Source organism: Halyomorpha halys, unplaced genomic scaffold (genome assembly GCF_000696795.3).
Source record: "Halyomorpha halys isolate HHAL.00 unplaced genomic scaffold, Hhal_1.1 Scaffold1259.1, whole genome shotgun sequence".
In the NCBI taxonomy this organism is placed as follows: Eukaryota; Metazoa; Arthropoda; class Insecta; order Hemiptera; family Pentatomidae; genus Halyomorpha; species Halyomorpha halys.
Genome location: NW_027106004.1, coordinates 334,956 through 347,681, shown reverse-complemented (window position 1 = coordinate 347,681; position 12,726 = coordinate 334,956). Strand labels below are relative to the sequence as shown.

Genomic DNA, 12,726 nt, shown 5'->3' with positions numbered 1-12,726 from the left:
TATATATATTACTGTCTAACAGGGTATATAATTTATTTAATCAATAATAAAGTAGGTTATAGGTATTTATGTCTACCTTTATTTTTCTGTTCCTGAAATGTTAGTTGTTATTTTCTCAACTTTGAGCAATAAATAGATGATTCTAAATAATACAGAATGATTTCTTATTGATAATGTAGTGTAATTATTATAATATATTTACCTAAAAAAAAGAAATTATAATTAGTTATCTGAAGAACTGAATTTGGTAAACTTTCTTTTAACTTACCAAAATTGTGTAGAATAGAGCTACAAACGGAGGTTTATTGATAGATACCCCCTCCATTTTCTGTTTTTAGTTTTAATCATATTTTTTTTTTCCTTTTAAAAGTACAACATGCCAACCTTCGAAGTCTTGACAGACATTATAAATTAACTGAGTAGCAATAAAGGCGTTGAACAGGTGGAAGGGATGATTAATGGTTACCGCTGTTACAATAAAAATGGAAGGTTGACTTGACTACATAGTGGTTTAACTGCCACACTTACTTTACACTCCATTTAGGTAATTAATCTCTCTTATGCACGGATATTTATATTGCGTGGTTTTTATTTATGTATCTTATAGAAGAGCCTTAATGACAAATATAGTTGGACTAAAATCATCATTATCACAAATAAACAGGTTTATAATCAAACTGAAAGGTATATAAATAATGAAACAAAAAATAAATAACATCACGCCTTAGCAAAGATTTAAAAAGAAAAACCATACGAGGATAAGGAATTGTACAATATTTTTTAATACAAATAAATAATAACAAGGAAACCTAAGATAATAATCAAAGTTTTATATTAATTTACTTTATGAAGTAAAACCAAAAAAAGTTAAATTATATTTACAATAAAAAAAGTAATAAATACTCATATGTTGATCTAAGTTATGACAAAATGATTGTGCTTATTTTATGAAATTAAAAAGGTATATAAGTGTGATTTATTTTATTATTAATTAACTTCAATTTTTTTTTCATCATAGTGTTTACCTATTCAGCAATTATTCAATTCATCTATGTGTTGTAATGTACTTACATCATATTTATCATTATCTTTTCTTTTAATAAATTTTTATCATCATAACCCAAAAAGAATAGGTAATCCTTCCCTGCCGAACCCATCCCGCTAAGACCCCCGGGAAGCGACAACGGTCCTATATCATTTTTGAAATATTAGCTTAAAACGGGAAGTGGAAACTCTAAGATAGTTAAATTGAGCAATATTTAATAAGCGCCTGAAATTGAAAAAACGGCATGAATATATTATATATCATATCAATGTTTACTTACAACTCTAACACCTATTGCCCCCTCTTTAGAAGTGAGTTAGTAAAATAATATGTTGAACAGTTTTAAAATTTATTTAAATCTATTGCAAAACTATTGTTGAGATGATTCCATCAATAATAAAACGCTGTTTCAGCAATAAAATTGTACCGTTTGAATTTTGTATATTCCTCGATCGTGCGATCTCATTTCCACCTGGGGACTGTTTCTTAAGTTGAACTTTGAAGGCACCTGCTGATCCATGAAATCAGATTCCCGCTAAAAGAGGAACCTATTTTCTTTTCCCCCGGCACTCGGGAGATTTTCCCTTGATTGGAAAGCCTCTTGGAGGAAATAAACCTCCCGGCAATAAATACAGCATTCGTGGAGGCAAGTAAAAAGAAAATTATACTTGGCGATGTTTCTCCAAATATCCGAACAATAATGTGTACATTCACCACTTCATTATTATAATAAAAGAAAAATATATTATAAAAGTATTGAATCGATGTAAATGTAATTTCCAAATGGTGTAATAAATATTCAATTTTCAATAATAAAATGTATGCCACATAATTTGAAAATATTGATATTTCTGTGTCATTAATTATTTATCATGCGATGCTAACAACTTATAGTTATTGTTGTTCGGTATATAACCACATCTGGTAAATACTCTCTTCATTTACTTTGACTTGTTATAAGGCTATAGCTCCAGGGCTTATGAGACGTAGAGGGGTCCCTGTTGAGGTTTAATTGATCCTGTTGCTGATTTGCATGACAGTGGGACCGCTGGCAGTGGGTTACCTTGTGGTGGCGTGGTATCTTCATACCAATATATCTTCTACTATCCCACATCCCTTAATTTATTTTTCTAACTTTAACCTACAAATTCGCACGTATGGATTAAAAAAATATTAAAGTGTTTTATTAAAATTTTTGAACGCTAAAATAAATTAATTTTAATCAGAAGAAAGTACAATAGTATATTTACAGACCTATAAGTTATTTTTTATTTTGATTCTTCCTTAAATATTAATCCTTCTTTTACTACAGCAAGAATAATCTTTCATGTAAAGTTCAAACTGTACTTTCGCCTAATTTTCAAATCAAAAGTATTTGTTCTCTTATTTACGTTTATTTATATCCTTGTATATAAATATTTGTTGAGTTGTTTTTTAAATTCTGATTAAATTTTACTTTGCGAAATTATATTAGATTTCTTTTTACATATGTTGTTACTATATTTTTAAAATTGATCTTGTTAATTTTATCTCATATTTGTTAAACGAAAAAAAAAATGTTTCAGTAAAGAAAAACATGTAGTTAAAGAGTTTAAAAAAATATAATGAAAAGAATTATAATTAAAAAACTGACAAAATAGATTAAAAAAAAATGAAAAAATAAACATATGCTTTACCTTATATATTTTTGTTTTTTTATATGTTATACATTTTTTAATATATAATTTACATATTTTTAGTAAAAACAGTTGTTTTACCAGCTATGGTATGCTGTGTATCTATAAACTCAATGCATTTATTAATTATGGTACAGGGAACATGGCTATGTCAAAGTAGCGTTTTCTGCATGCCCATAAATCAAAATCTTGTTTTAATTGTTGATATAGTTTCCCGTCATATAGCTTATCTGTTCTCGTTAATAATTTCTGAACTCTACCAACAAAATGGCATATGTGCAAAAAGAATTCAAGGATATCGCTTGAATCCAAAGATGTTTAGAGGCTCCAGACTGCATACATTTTAAGGTCTTTATCTCCTAGAAATACGAATTATTTAAGCATATTTTTCAATGAATATTGTTATTTCTTAAAATAATTAACTTCTAAGATTTATTAAATGCTACCAGGATAAATATTTTTTTTTTACTTGGATACTCGTGCATTCAGGAATATTGGAAAAAGGAGATAGTAGATAGAGCAGTCAACAATCCCCAGAAAAATCAGCGCCTCCCAATACAGAAAGCACGAATTGGCTGGATGATTGGATGAGGGGGATTTAAATTAAAACCCCAATCGGAATGGGGGAGAAGATTGGAGTCTTATAAACTCTAAGGTTGTTGATGTAATGCTTCGCTGCCGTGAGCTAACTAGTAACGGGAAGCCAGAAGAGAAGAAATTATTTTATCCTATGATTAGATATTGAGTATTGAACTATGGTAATCTATTCCGGGGGCTATACACCCCTTCGCGTGTAATAATGTGAGAAAAACAAAATCATAAAAAAAAATTCATGATAATATTCCCATTATATAACCCTTAGGACCAATTCAAATGCCCCCATCCATACACGATCTTATCAGAAACTAATAGTCCATAAACTTGTCAGTTTACAAAAAGAAAAAAAATAATTATCCCTTGTTCGAATCCGGCTGTGACTGATAATTATTTATTCTGTTACTGTAGCCCTGAGTCATGTGGATTTTGAGCACTTCTGGATTTCATCCGGTCTCATTAAGTAGGTACCCTTAATTAGGGAAGAATCTGGCAGGTTTAGTTTGAATTTGTATAACCGTTGTTCTAAATATATTACTTCCTTACAAAGTTTCGAACCACTAACCCTTCACAAGTTGTGAAGGTTCCCGTTATTATCATAATTATTAAAAAAAAAAAATAAGAATAATTATTATGTCTTAACCACCAATGACTCTCTATAATAGAGGCGATACTAAATAAATTTAAAATACTAAGAGTTTAGAGTGCTACCAATGGGCAGTTTTTCTATATGCGTATATCACCCCACTTTTATATGGTATTACATCAAATTTATTTAATGTGTTTTTATGTAAATACCGTTGTAAATGTGCAATAATAAATAGAAAAAAAATACTAAGAGTAAGATGGTTCAGGTAGTGCATTAATTTTTATTGCTACAAAATAAAAATAGTATAAATTATTTATTGAATGCCGATGTTTCGATCCTAATTACAGGCCTTCAGGGCTACAAAGTAAAAATTCAGTGTGGTAAAATAATAACATTAGGACATGATAAGAGCAAGTTGTGAACATTCTAAATTGGCAGAAGGATTAAGAATATCGATATTTTATAAAAGTAGGAAATCTTATTATATTAGTAATAAATAAATTAAATAGTAAATTGTAATAGGTTGAAATTATAAGAAATGAAATTATAATATAGCAAAATATCTAAATAGGAATAAAAATTATTATTTACAGCAGGTGAGTAAAATGTACTCACATTAATATTTTACCAATTCATATTGTATAATATTATATTTTAAATTTAAAAATTTTGTTTAAATCGGGACCTGTCCATGTCTTACTTCAGGTATCCCGAATGTATGTTGAAAATACTATTTAAATTAGTGTGGAAAAGGGGGAAGGGTTGAATAGTGAGACTTCCTGCTTATTAATGAGCACTTATATTTTAAGACCAAATAAAGGGCTATATGGATTAGTGAGTAATCGAAAATATTATTGTGTTAAATATAAAATATTGACAGAACATCTCATATATCAAGATATTGCTTATATGACTTCTTCGCCGTCGTGGTCATGTCTTCGTCGCTTCCCCCATCCAGGTACAGCGGTAGGCGAAATGGCGAAGACCCTGTATCTTCGTCTGGAGTCAGAAAAGCGTCTTTTATTTGATTTTTAAATTTCACATATCTTGAAACATAAAATATCATTTCTTGGTAGGGTTTAAATATTTTATTTCTGATCAATCACATTTGACTAATTACCAAGAAAGTTCATCAGACAATATAAGAAAGTTTACGAATTCTACATGTTAATGATTCAAGATTAAGAAGAAATCTCAAAAACAAAAATGCTATTAAATAACGCTGTTTTACTTACACGGTAAGTAGTTGGTAAAATATATTTTTTTCTTTTCCATCAAACTATAATCTTAAAATAAAATATTGAAAGATCGTTTATTGGCCGTGTGTAGTATATAAAAGGAAGATGTAAAAATAATACAAAGAGTAGCAGAACTGTTTATTATGAGCCTACATTTTGCTGCACTTTTCAGGGCGTTTTCAGTGCTAAAAAAGATACAAACAACTAAAATAATGTAACAAAGAAAGAGAATAATGTATGGGTAAAAATTATTTTAAAATTTTGAAAAGTTATACGAAAATGAGCTTATTTACTTTTTTCAAATAAACTCTGTTTGGCCATATCTTAGTTTACTTTTGTTTTTTTAATCTATTATCTTACTTAGTTTCCTTTTGTAAAATAAAATATATTTTAAAGTCTCCTCTATCTCAAAAACTAGAAACAAATATTTGATATACATCGTTATTGACTTTTTTTGACACATTTTCTTCAAAATAAAAGGCTCAATTCTTTTTTTAAAGGCTGAATTCTCAGATTATAAATTGTAATAATAGAGATAAAATTGACAGTAAGTAAATTAAATAGTAATAAATTGTTAAAATCGTAAAAATATATATTTTTACAATAATTAAATAAATTGACTTACCATGGGCTAATGGTGTAACTAGGACCGACGGAATACTCCGGGCTGTTCGCGAGTGTAGTGCCGTCGTCCATCGCTGGTCACCTCGCCGGGCCCATCTCCGTCTATCAACAATATTGCGTTTGTTAAACATAATATAAACAATTCATCTGATATATCATATTCATTATGTTTACAATAAGCTTTTGTGATGTATACAGAACACCCTAAAATAAAATTAATCAGAGGAACACAAACAGACTGAATCTCTTTGAAACAAATGTGTTTTATAATTTCAAGACCTTCATAAGGTAATAAAAATTTTCAATAGTTTAAAAAATGCTATGTAATATAAAAAGTTTCTTATCAAATATTTTGTATTTAGAAAGAAAATTATTTTCTTAATTAGTCCTTTGAGTTATTTTTATTATTATTATTTTTAATGTAATTCTTTTAATAATTATTATTTATTTTTTACTTTGTTTAAATTTTAGTAGGTGTTGACTAAATTATTAGTTGTATCACTTGAGATCAATTCATATTGTACTTATCTAGTTTTAAAATTGTATAGCCTCCATAATGCCCTAATAGTCAAAATTGTAATAATGACATATCACTTATGTCTATCATCTTTATGTGTTATTTAGCACAGACCGAAAGATGTCATCTCGTCGGACCATAGCAGATGTAATTTTTTAAATGAAAGACTAAAATAAAATAAAAAATTCAAATCTCTCATTTACTTTATAAAGTTTATGAATAAGGGTTATAATTATTACATAATGCTTTCCTGAAACCAGGTTTTAAGTGTGTGATTGTTAATGATACATATCTCTCAAAATCAGGGAATATAACTTAAAATGATAGAATTTGCAATATGCTTATGCACTCCGAAAAATGATAAATTACAAATCTTAGTCTGAATTAAATGTATCTTTATTATTACCATGTACCTTATTTCACATAATATTCAATAGTGATACAGGTTTATATTTTAATAACGAAACGCAATTGAAACGATAATTTTATCATCAATGAAATTACTTAGTTAGATAAATCTAATTTTATTGATACAAAATACTAAATGATTGTTTTTATTTATATTACTATACATTTCGAATTCAAGTAATAATAATTATCCGCCAATCCGTCAAATTACAACTCCTTTTTGAAAATTTCCTGGTGGTATAAAACGGGCAGCCGTAAAAAAGAGTATTACAAAAAAGGAAGCAACAACAGAAAAGAAACCTAGATGCTTCCCATCCCATATAAGAATTTGCAATTTGAACAGCCGAAATATCTTTCAGTTCGTTCTTCTGTTTATTATCCAGGAATGACACCTATGAATGAACGAATGATGTGGGTTTCTTTATAAAAAAAAAATTGATATATTTTATTAATTATGAACACATAAAAAAAAATCCTGCGTCGAAGCCTAATGTGCAATTTTAACTACATCACACAAATAACAAAACTACATAAAAAAAAGTTTACCCTAAACATATTTAGTTATTTAGAAATTGTCTTTACTAAGCTAACTAACAACGTTTTGGTAAACTTCCTACTCTTGTGCAAGTCCAATTCCCATTCTTGAAGCCATTGTTAGCTAACTTGTTGGAAATAGATTTTTCATATTTGGAAACTAATGTGAAAGTTGTGAGCAGACATGAAGAAGCTCCTTCCACCTTGGAAGGAAAGTCTAATCGACGTTAATGGCCAAGTTTAGAAGGAGCTCTTTCTCGAATCAATCTATTCTCTCTACTTTGAATTATCCGTTGTTCAAGCCCCCTAACTTTTATATTAGAGGACTCTAGAGATTCAATACAATATTTAATAAAAAAAAATAGTAGATAATTAGTCCAATACTAAAATTTTAATAAAAAAAATTATATAAATTAAATAAATAAAAAATAAATTAGCGTATGAGGGATATTACAACTTTTACACTGGAAGTACCACTTCATACAATCGATTTTACACTTTTTAATTTTTTTAAAATGGTTCTGAATATGTTTATCAAGGGGGGTACAAATATTAATTATATCATCAATGTGCAATCACGTGGTCTTATCCTCATTGAAATAATCTGACAGGGCTTAAATACCAAATTTTTTATAGTTATTTCCATGGTTTATTATTATTTAAAAAAATAACCGTTGTAAGCAATAAATAAAATTTAAAAAAACAAATTTTTCCTGTTTCTATGGTAGTTATGACAATTGTCAGATGTTAATTTCAGTTAGCGATATATCAAGAATACTCTAAAGTAATCCTGAAGAATTATGTAATAGCTGTTTTGAAACGTGTTGAACACTGCACATTTTTTAAATACTTTTTAACTGAAAATTAAATATGATGTTACCTTCGCCGAAAATAATTTGAGTAGAATATTCAGGAAGGGAACGAACTATAAAAAAAAAGTGATAAATTTTAATGTTATTTTGCAGGAATTCTTAATGATAAACAATCCAAGAACTACTAAAACTTTTATGGTTTATATTCCTACTAGGACAAATAAAGTTGTAAAAGTAACCAAAAGTAAGTAGATCAAGTTTCCGGTTGCCATCAATATTTCTTAGCTAAGCTTAAATTAAACTAGTATTGATAAAATCTTTGAAAAGACCGTGGAAAAGATCCTATCCTCTCTTTTTCTCCCAATAGCATCTCCAGTTGATACTTTAACGGGATTGTAATCAGAGAAGTACCATCGTACAATGGAAATAAATGAAATTATAAAAGTTCGTATAGTAACTGAAATAATTAGTTGAAGTACATGAATTCAATTATCATTATTTATCTACCTCGAGAATGTTTTTAGCCTAATTAATTTTTAGAAACACTCTGGATAATCTGAAAGCTTACAATAACATATCATCTCCTCTGGTAGCTCAGTTGGTAGAGCGGTGGACTGTAGTTGGTGAAAGTGACTGATATCCATAGGTCGCTGGTTCAAATCCGGCCCGGAGGAATTTCTTTTACTAATTTACCTAATAAATTAGACTTATTTATTATATAATGTGAATGTTAATTATGAGATTACAGAAAATAACAAGATCTGGAGTCCAAGGTAAAATATCATTGTAATAAATCATAAAAGTTTCTCTACAATTTTTTAACAATCCTAAAGCGGTTGCCAAACTATCTTTTAAACCTAATTACCGTAAAAAGTATTGGTCTTTAAAACTCATTTAGAACTTAGAACCAAAATAATTTCGATAACTTTAAATACATAATTACGGTATACCCCCTCTGGTAGCTCAGTTGGTAGAGCGGTGGACTGTAGTTGATGAAAGTGTAACTAACCGATATCCATAGGTCGCTGGTTCAAATCCGGCCCGGAGGAATTTCTTTTACTAATTTACCTAATAAATTAGACTTATTTATTATATAATGTGAATGTTAATTATGAGATTACAGAAAATAACAAGATCTGGAGTCCAAGGTAAAATATCATTGTAATAAATCATAAAAGTTTCTCTACAATTTTTTAACAATCCTAAAGCGGTTGCCAAACTATCTTTTAAACCTAATTACCGTAAAAAGTATTGGTCTTTAAAACTCATTTAGAACTTAGAACCAAAATAATTTCGATAACTTTAAATACATAATTACGGTATACCCCCTCTGGTAGCTCAGTTGGTAGAGCGGTGGACTGTAGTTGATGAAAGTGTAACTAATAACCGATATCCATAGGTCGCTGGTTCAAATCCGGCCCGGAGGAAATTTTTTTATGAATTTCTAAATAATTAAAAAAACAAAGAAAATTGGGACAATTGAAATTTGATAACCTACTTAAAACTGAGAAAATTTTGGTAACAAATTGATCACAGATATTATTATCCCCAAAATCCTTATCAACGTTACTTACAAAGAGAAGTTTTCCAAAAATGTTTTGACGAATTTCCGGGAAACATTCCCCAAACCATTGGTCAGTTGGACAATTCAAAATTGCTGTTATGTTTTAGATTTAATCCTCTCTCTTTCTCAGTATTTGTAGTAACAACTTCTCTGCTTTACGTCAATTTTTTTGAGACCTTAACAAATTAAATCAAAATCATGATGTAAAAATCATAAAACCGGATAACAAAAGTGTAAGATCATAATAACAGAAACATAGAACCTTCCGGCCTTAGATGCTATTTTTTTAATTAACAGTACAAAAATAAGCAAATTAAATTACTTTATCAAATGCTTTAAATCAGTCTCGAAATGTAATATCTCTTTAACCCTGTCGATCTCAACTTTTTTATTTTTACTTAATTATTGTTGTATTGGTGGAACTGCATACTATGCAATTGTCACTGTTATCATTTCGATATCCAACTTGCAACATAATATTTTTTTTTCAAATGCATCATGTTAATTAGGACTACATCTGGACAAACGACTGACAAGGCAAAAACTACTCGTCGATTCCGACTATTATAACATTCACGAGACAAACTGTCTGAACTTCCAATCCATTACAAAAGATCGACTATATTCAAGCCTATCTGGACATACGGAGTTGAGCTTTGAGGCTCCACTAAACCTTAGAATTTCTCTTGTATCCAATCCTTCGTAAAATCGCTCCTTACTTTGTCACCAATCAAGTCATCCAATCGTCCAGTAATCAAGTTGTCGATTTGGTCAGAACCAGATACCAATCCTTCCATAATAAACTTCCCAACCACCTCAATTTTTTCTAGCCTGGCTTCTTCTTCAATAACCGATAATCACTCTAGACGTCTGAAAAGAAGATGGTCCCAAGCACTTATGTCCAATAGCTAATTTACTAGTTGTATATAATTTAATACAGTTATAAATAAAAATAAATAAATTAATAAAAAAAAACCATCATCATTATTTAGTAAGTGTTTAACTCTGTTCCTTTTCAATCGTGCTAGTGTCATGATTCTCATTATTTTTTATTTTGTACAACAATTTGCTTAGAGTGATTTGTCAGTTTTTTTTAGTTGTGTCACTAATCAAGCAAAGTAGTGATATTTAAATGCATGTATTTATATCAAATCATTAAATTATCATTTCTACAATTTTTTAACGTTATTTAAGTGTCATTTTTCATACTGTAATTTAAATTTACAAATCGGTGACAAAAATTTAACTATTCCTGTCTTTAAAAAGGGGTGGTTAGGTTTCTTGTCAAATGATCTGAAGTTACTTTACTTCCAGACTGGATATTAAAAACTAACCACAGGAAGGTGTGTCTTTTGGGGAGAACTGTCCGTTCAGAAAGAGACGGTGATTTTTTTTTTTTTTTTAATGAGGGTACCTAGTGTCAGGAAAATCATTAAATTGATATAAATCATAAGTTTAGGGAACATTGTCCTTGAACATTATTGAAGTGATCTACAGTGGCTAATCCTGATACTGTCATTTTATCATTATTCAGAAGTTGGTAGATGATAGTATAAAGAACAATTTATTTAGTCAAAAAGTTAAATTGATTTGGCAAATTTGGGGTTTATCAGGCGACTTCTTGGTTGGATCAAGCAGCTCGGACACTCTTAATATCCAATTCCTGGGCCCGGCTGTATTCATGAGATGTCCATTATGACGCTTCATATTTAGCTGGCACCTCGACCGTGGCGCGATGAGGGTTCAACCCCTGACCCTTGTCACACAACAAAGGGTGTCCGCAACTACGCGGAGCTTATTGTGGTCCACCTCCTGCTTCTCTGTGCCCTTTAATAATACATTTTTTTTTACAATATTTATCACCCATTGTTGGATGTATATTTATTTTTTTTAAAGAGGGGATATAAAGGGTTGTGTAATATTAAGGAAATTAAACCAAAGCGAGAATTATGTTTTTTTTTTTCTTGTATTATAAATCAAGATGCGTTTGTATTCTGGGAAGTCACTATATTTTTCTTTAAGATAAATGGTATTACTTAATTGTAATATCTTTATACCCTAGCCTTTTTAGGAAACTTTACAAGAATGCATTTCTGGACATAAACTGCAAATCTATTATAATAAACTGCAAATCATGAATGTTAACTCCGCCTCCTCCATTCCTCCTTGTATTATTAATGCAAGTATCCTTTATTGTTCTTTTCTTTGTAATATGAAAGAAAAAAAATAGTATTCCCAATGCAGATTTCAAACTTTGGTCAGTATATATCCTTACAATTTGATGTAAGTTCCGTGCTCACTTCTTTCTGTTTATCATTATTTGACAGAAAACACACTGTTAAGAATATTAATTTTCCAATTTTTAAGAATACTTAAGGACCGTGTCTGAGTTCAACCTGAAACTTAGTGGATTGGAGAATAAAGTTGTCGATTGTAACCGCTTTTAGTTGTACAATGATTTATTATGGCTTCTTTTTTATTTTTATTTAATATTGTAGTACATTGTTTTTGAAATATAATGAACCAACATATTTTTTAATATATTTTAAGTACTCAGAAAAATTTCGGTAGAAAATAATAGCGCACACGCAACCACTATTGTAAGTGCATTTTCTGTACAGCTGTATATACGTCAACAGGGTGAGGTAAAAACAGGTTTTGTATGCTTTTCATTTTTTTAGAAAGAATTGAAGCATCTTTTTCTCTCAACTTTTTTTATGTCTAATAATTTAAATTTATGAAGATGTGATTCGGATATTTCTTTTCATTATTTAGTTATTTAGCTGTGATTTTTATTTTTCGGTATTAATGACGTTAGATAGTATTTCGTATAAGTGATTTTGCATATCCTCAATACATTTGTCTGAATAATTTTGAAATATCCATGTTTGAAATGTATCCATAAAGAATCTTTTTTTCCTTTAACTATTTAATATGGACTAATTATTATATCTTACGAAATCTATTTTAATTTATTCTTTTTCTAATATGTAGATGATAAAATAAATATATATTATTCTAAACAAACCTATTGAAAAATATACTTCCAAAGTTTTTAATCTCAGACGCCCACCAGAACTAATCCTCAAAGATAAAAATCTAAAATGGAATCTTGCCAGTGAAAC

At 29.1% G+C, this 12,726-nt stretch overlaps 3 non-coding genes across 3 annotated transcripts; all 3 read left to right on the top strand.

Moving 5' to 3' along the window:
• The first annotated feature begins 8,620 nt into the window (after nt 1-8,620).
• TRNAY-GUA (transfer RNA tyrosine (anticodon GUA)) lies at nt 8,621-8,711 on the top strand. The gene is given in 2 exon segments: nt 8,621-8,657; nt 8,676-8,711. It is a non-coding gene; the product is annotated as a tRNA-Tyr (tRNA).
• Nucleotides 8,712-8,989: 278 nt separating this feature from the next.
• Nucleotides 8,990-9,086, top strand: TRNAY-GUA (transfer RNA tyrosine (anticodon GUA)). Its single transcript has 2 exons — nt 8,990-9,026; nt 9,051-9,086. It is a non-coding gene; the product is annotated as a tRNA-Tyr (tRNA).
• Nucleotides 9,087-9,364: 278 nt separating this feature from the next.
• Nucleotides 9,365-9,464, top strand: TRNAY-GUA (transfer RNA tyrosine (anticodon GUA)). Its single transcript has 2 exons — nt 9,365-9,401; nt 9,429-9,464. It is a non-coding gene; the product is annotated as a tRNA-Tyr (tRNA).
• The last annotated feature ends 3,262 nt before the right edge of the window (nt 9,465-12,726 follow it).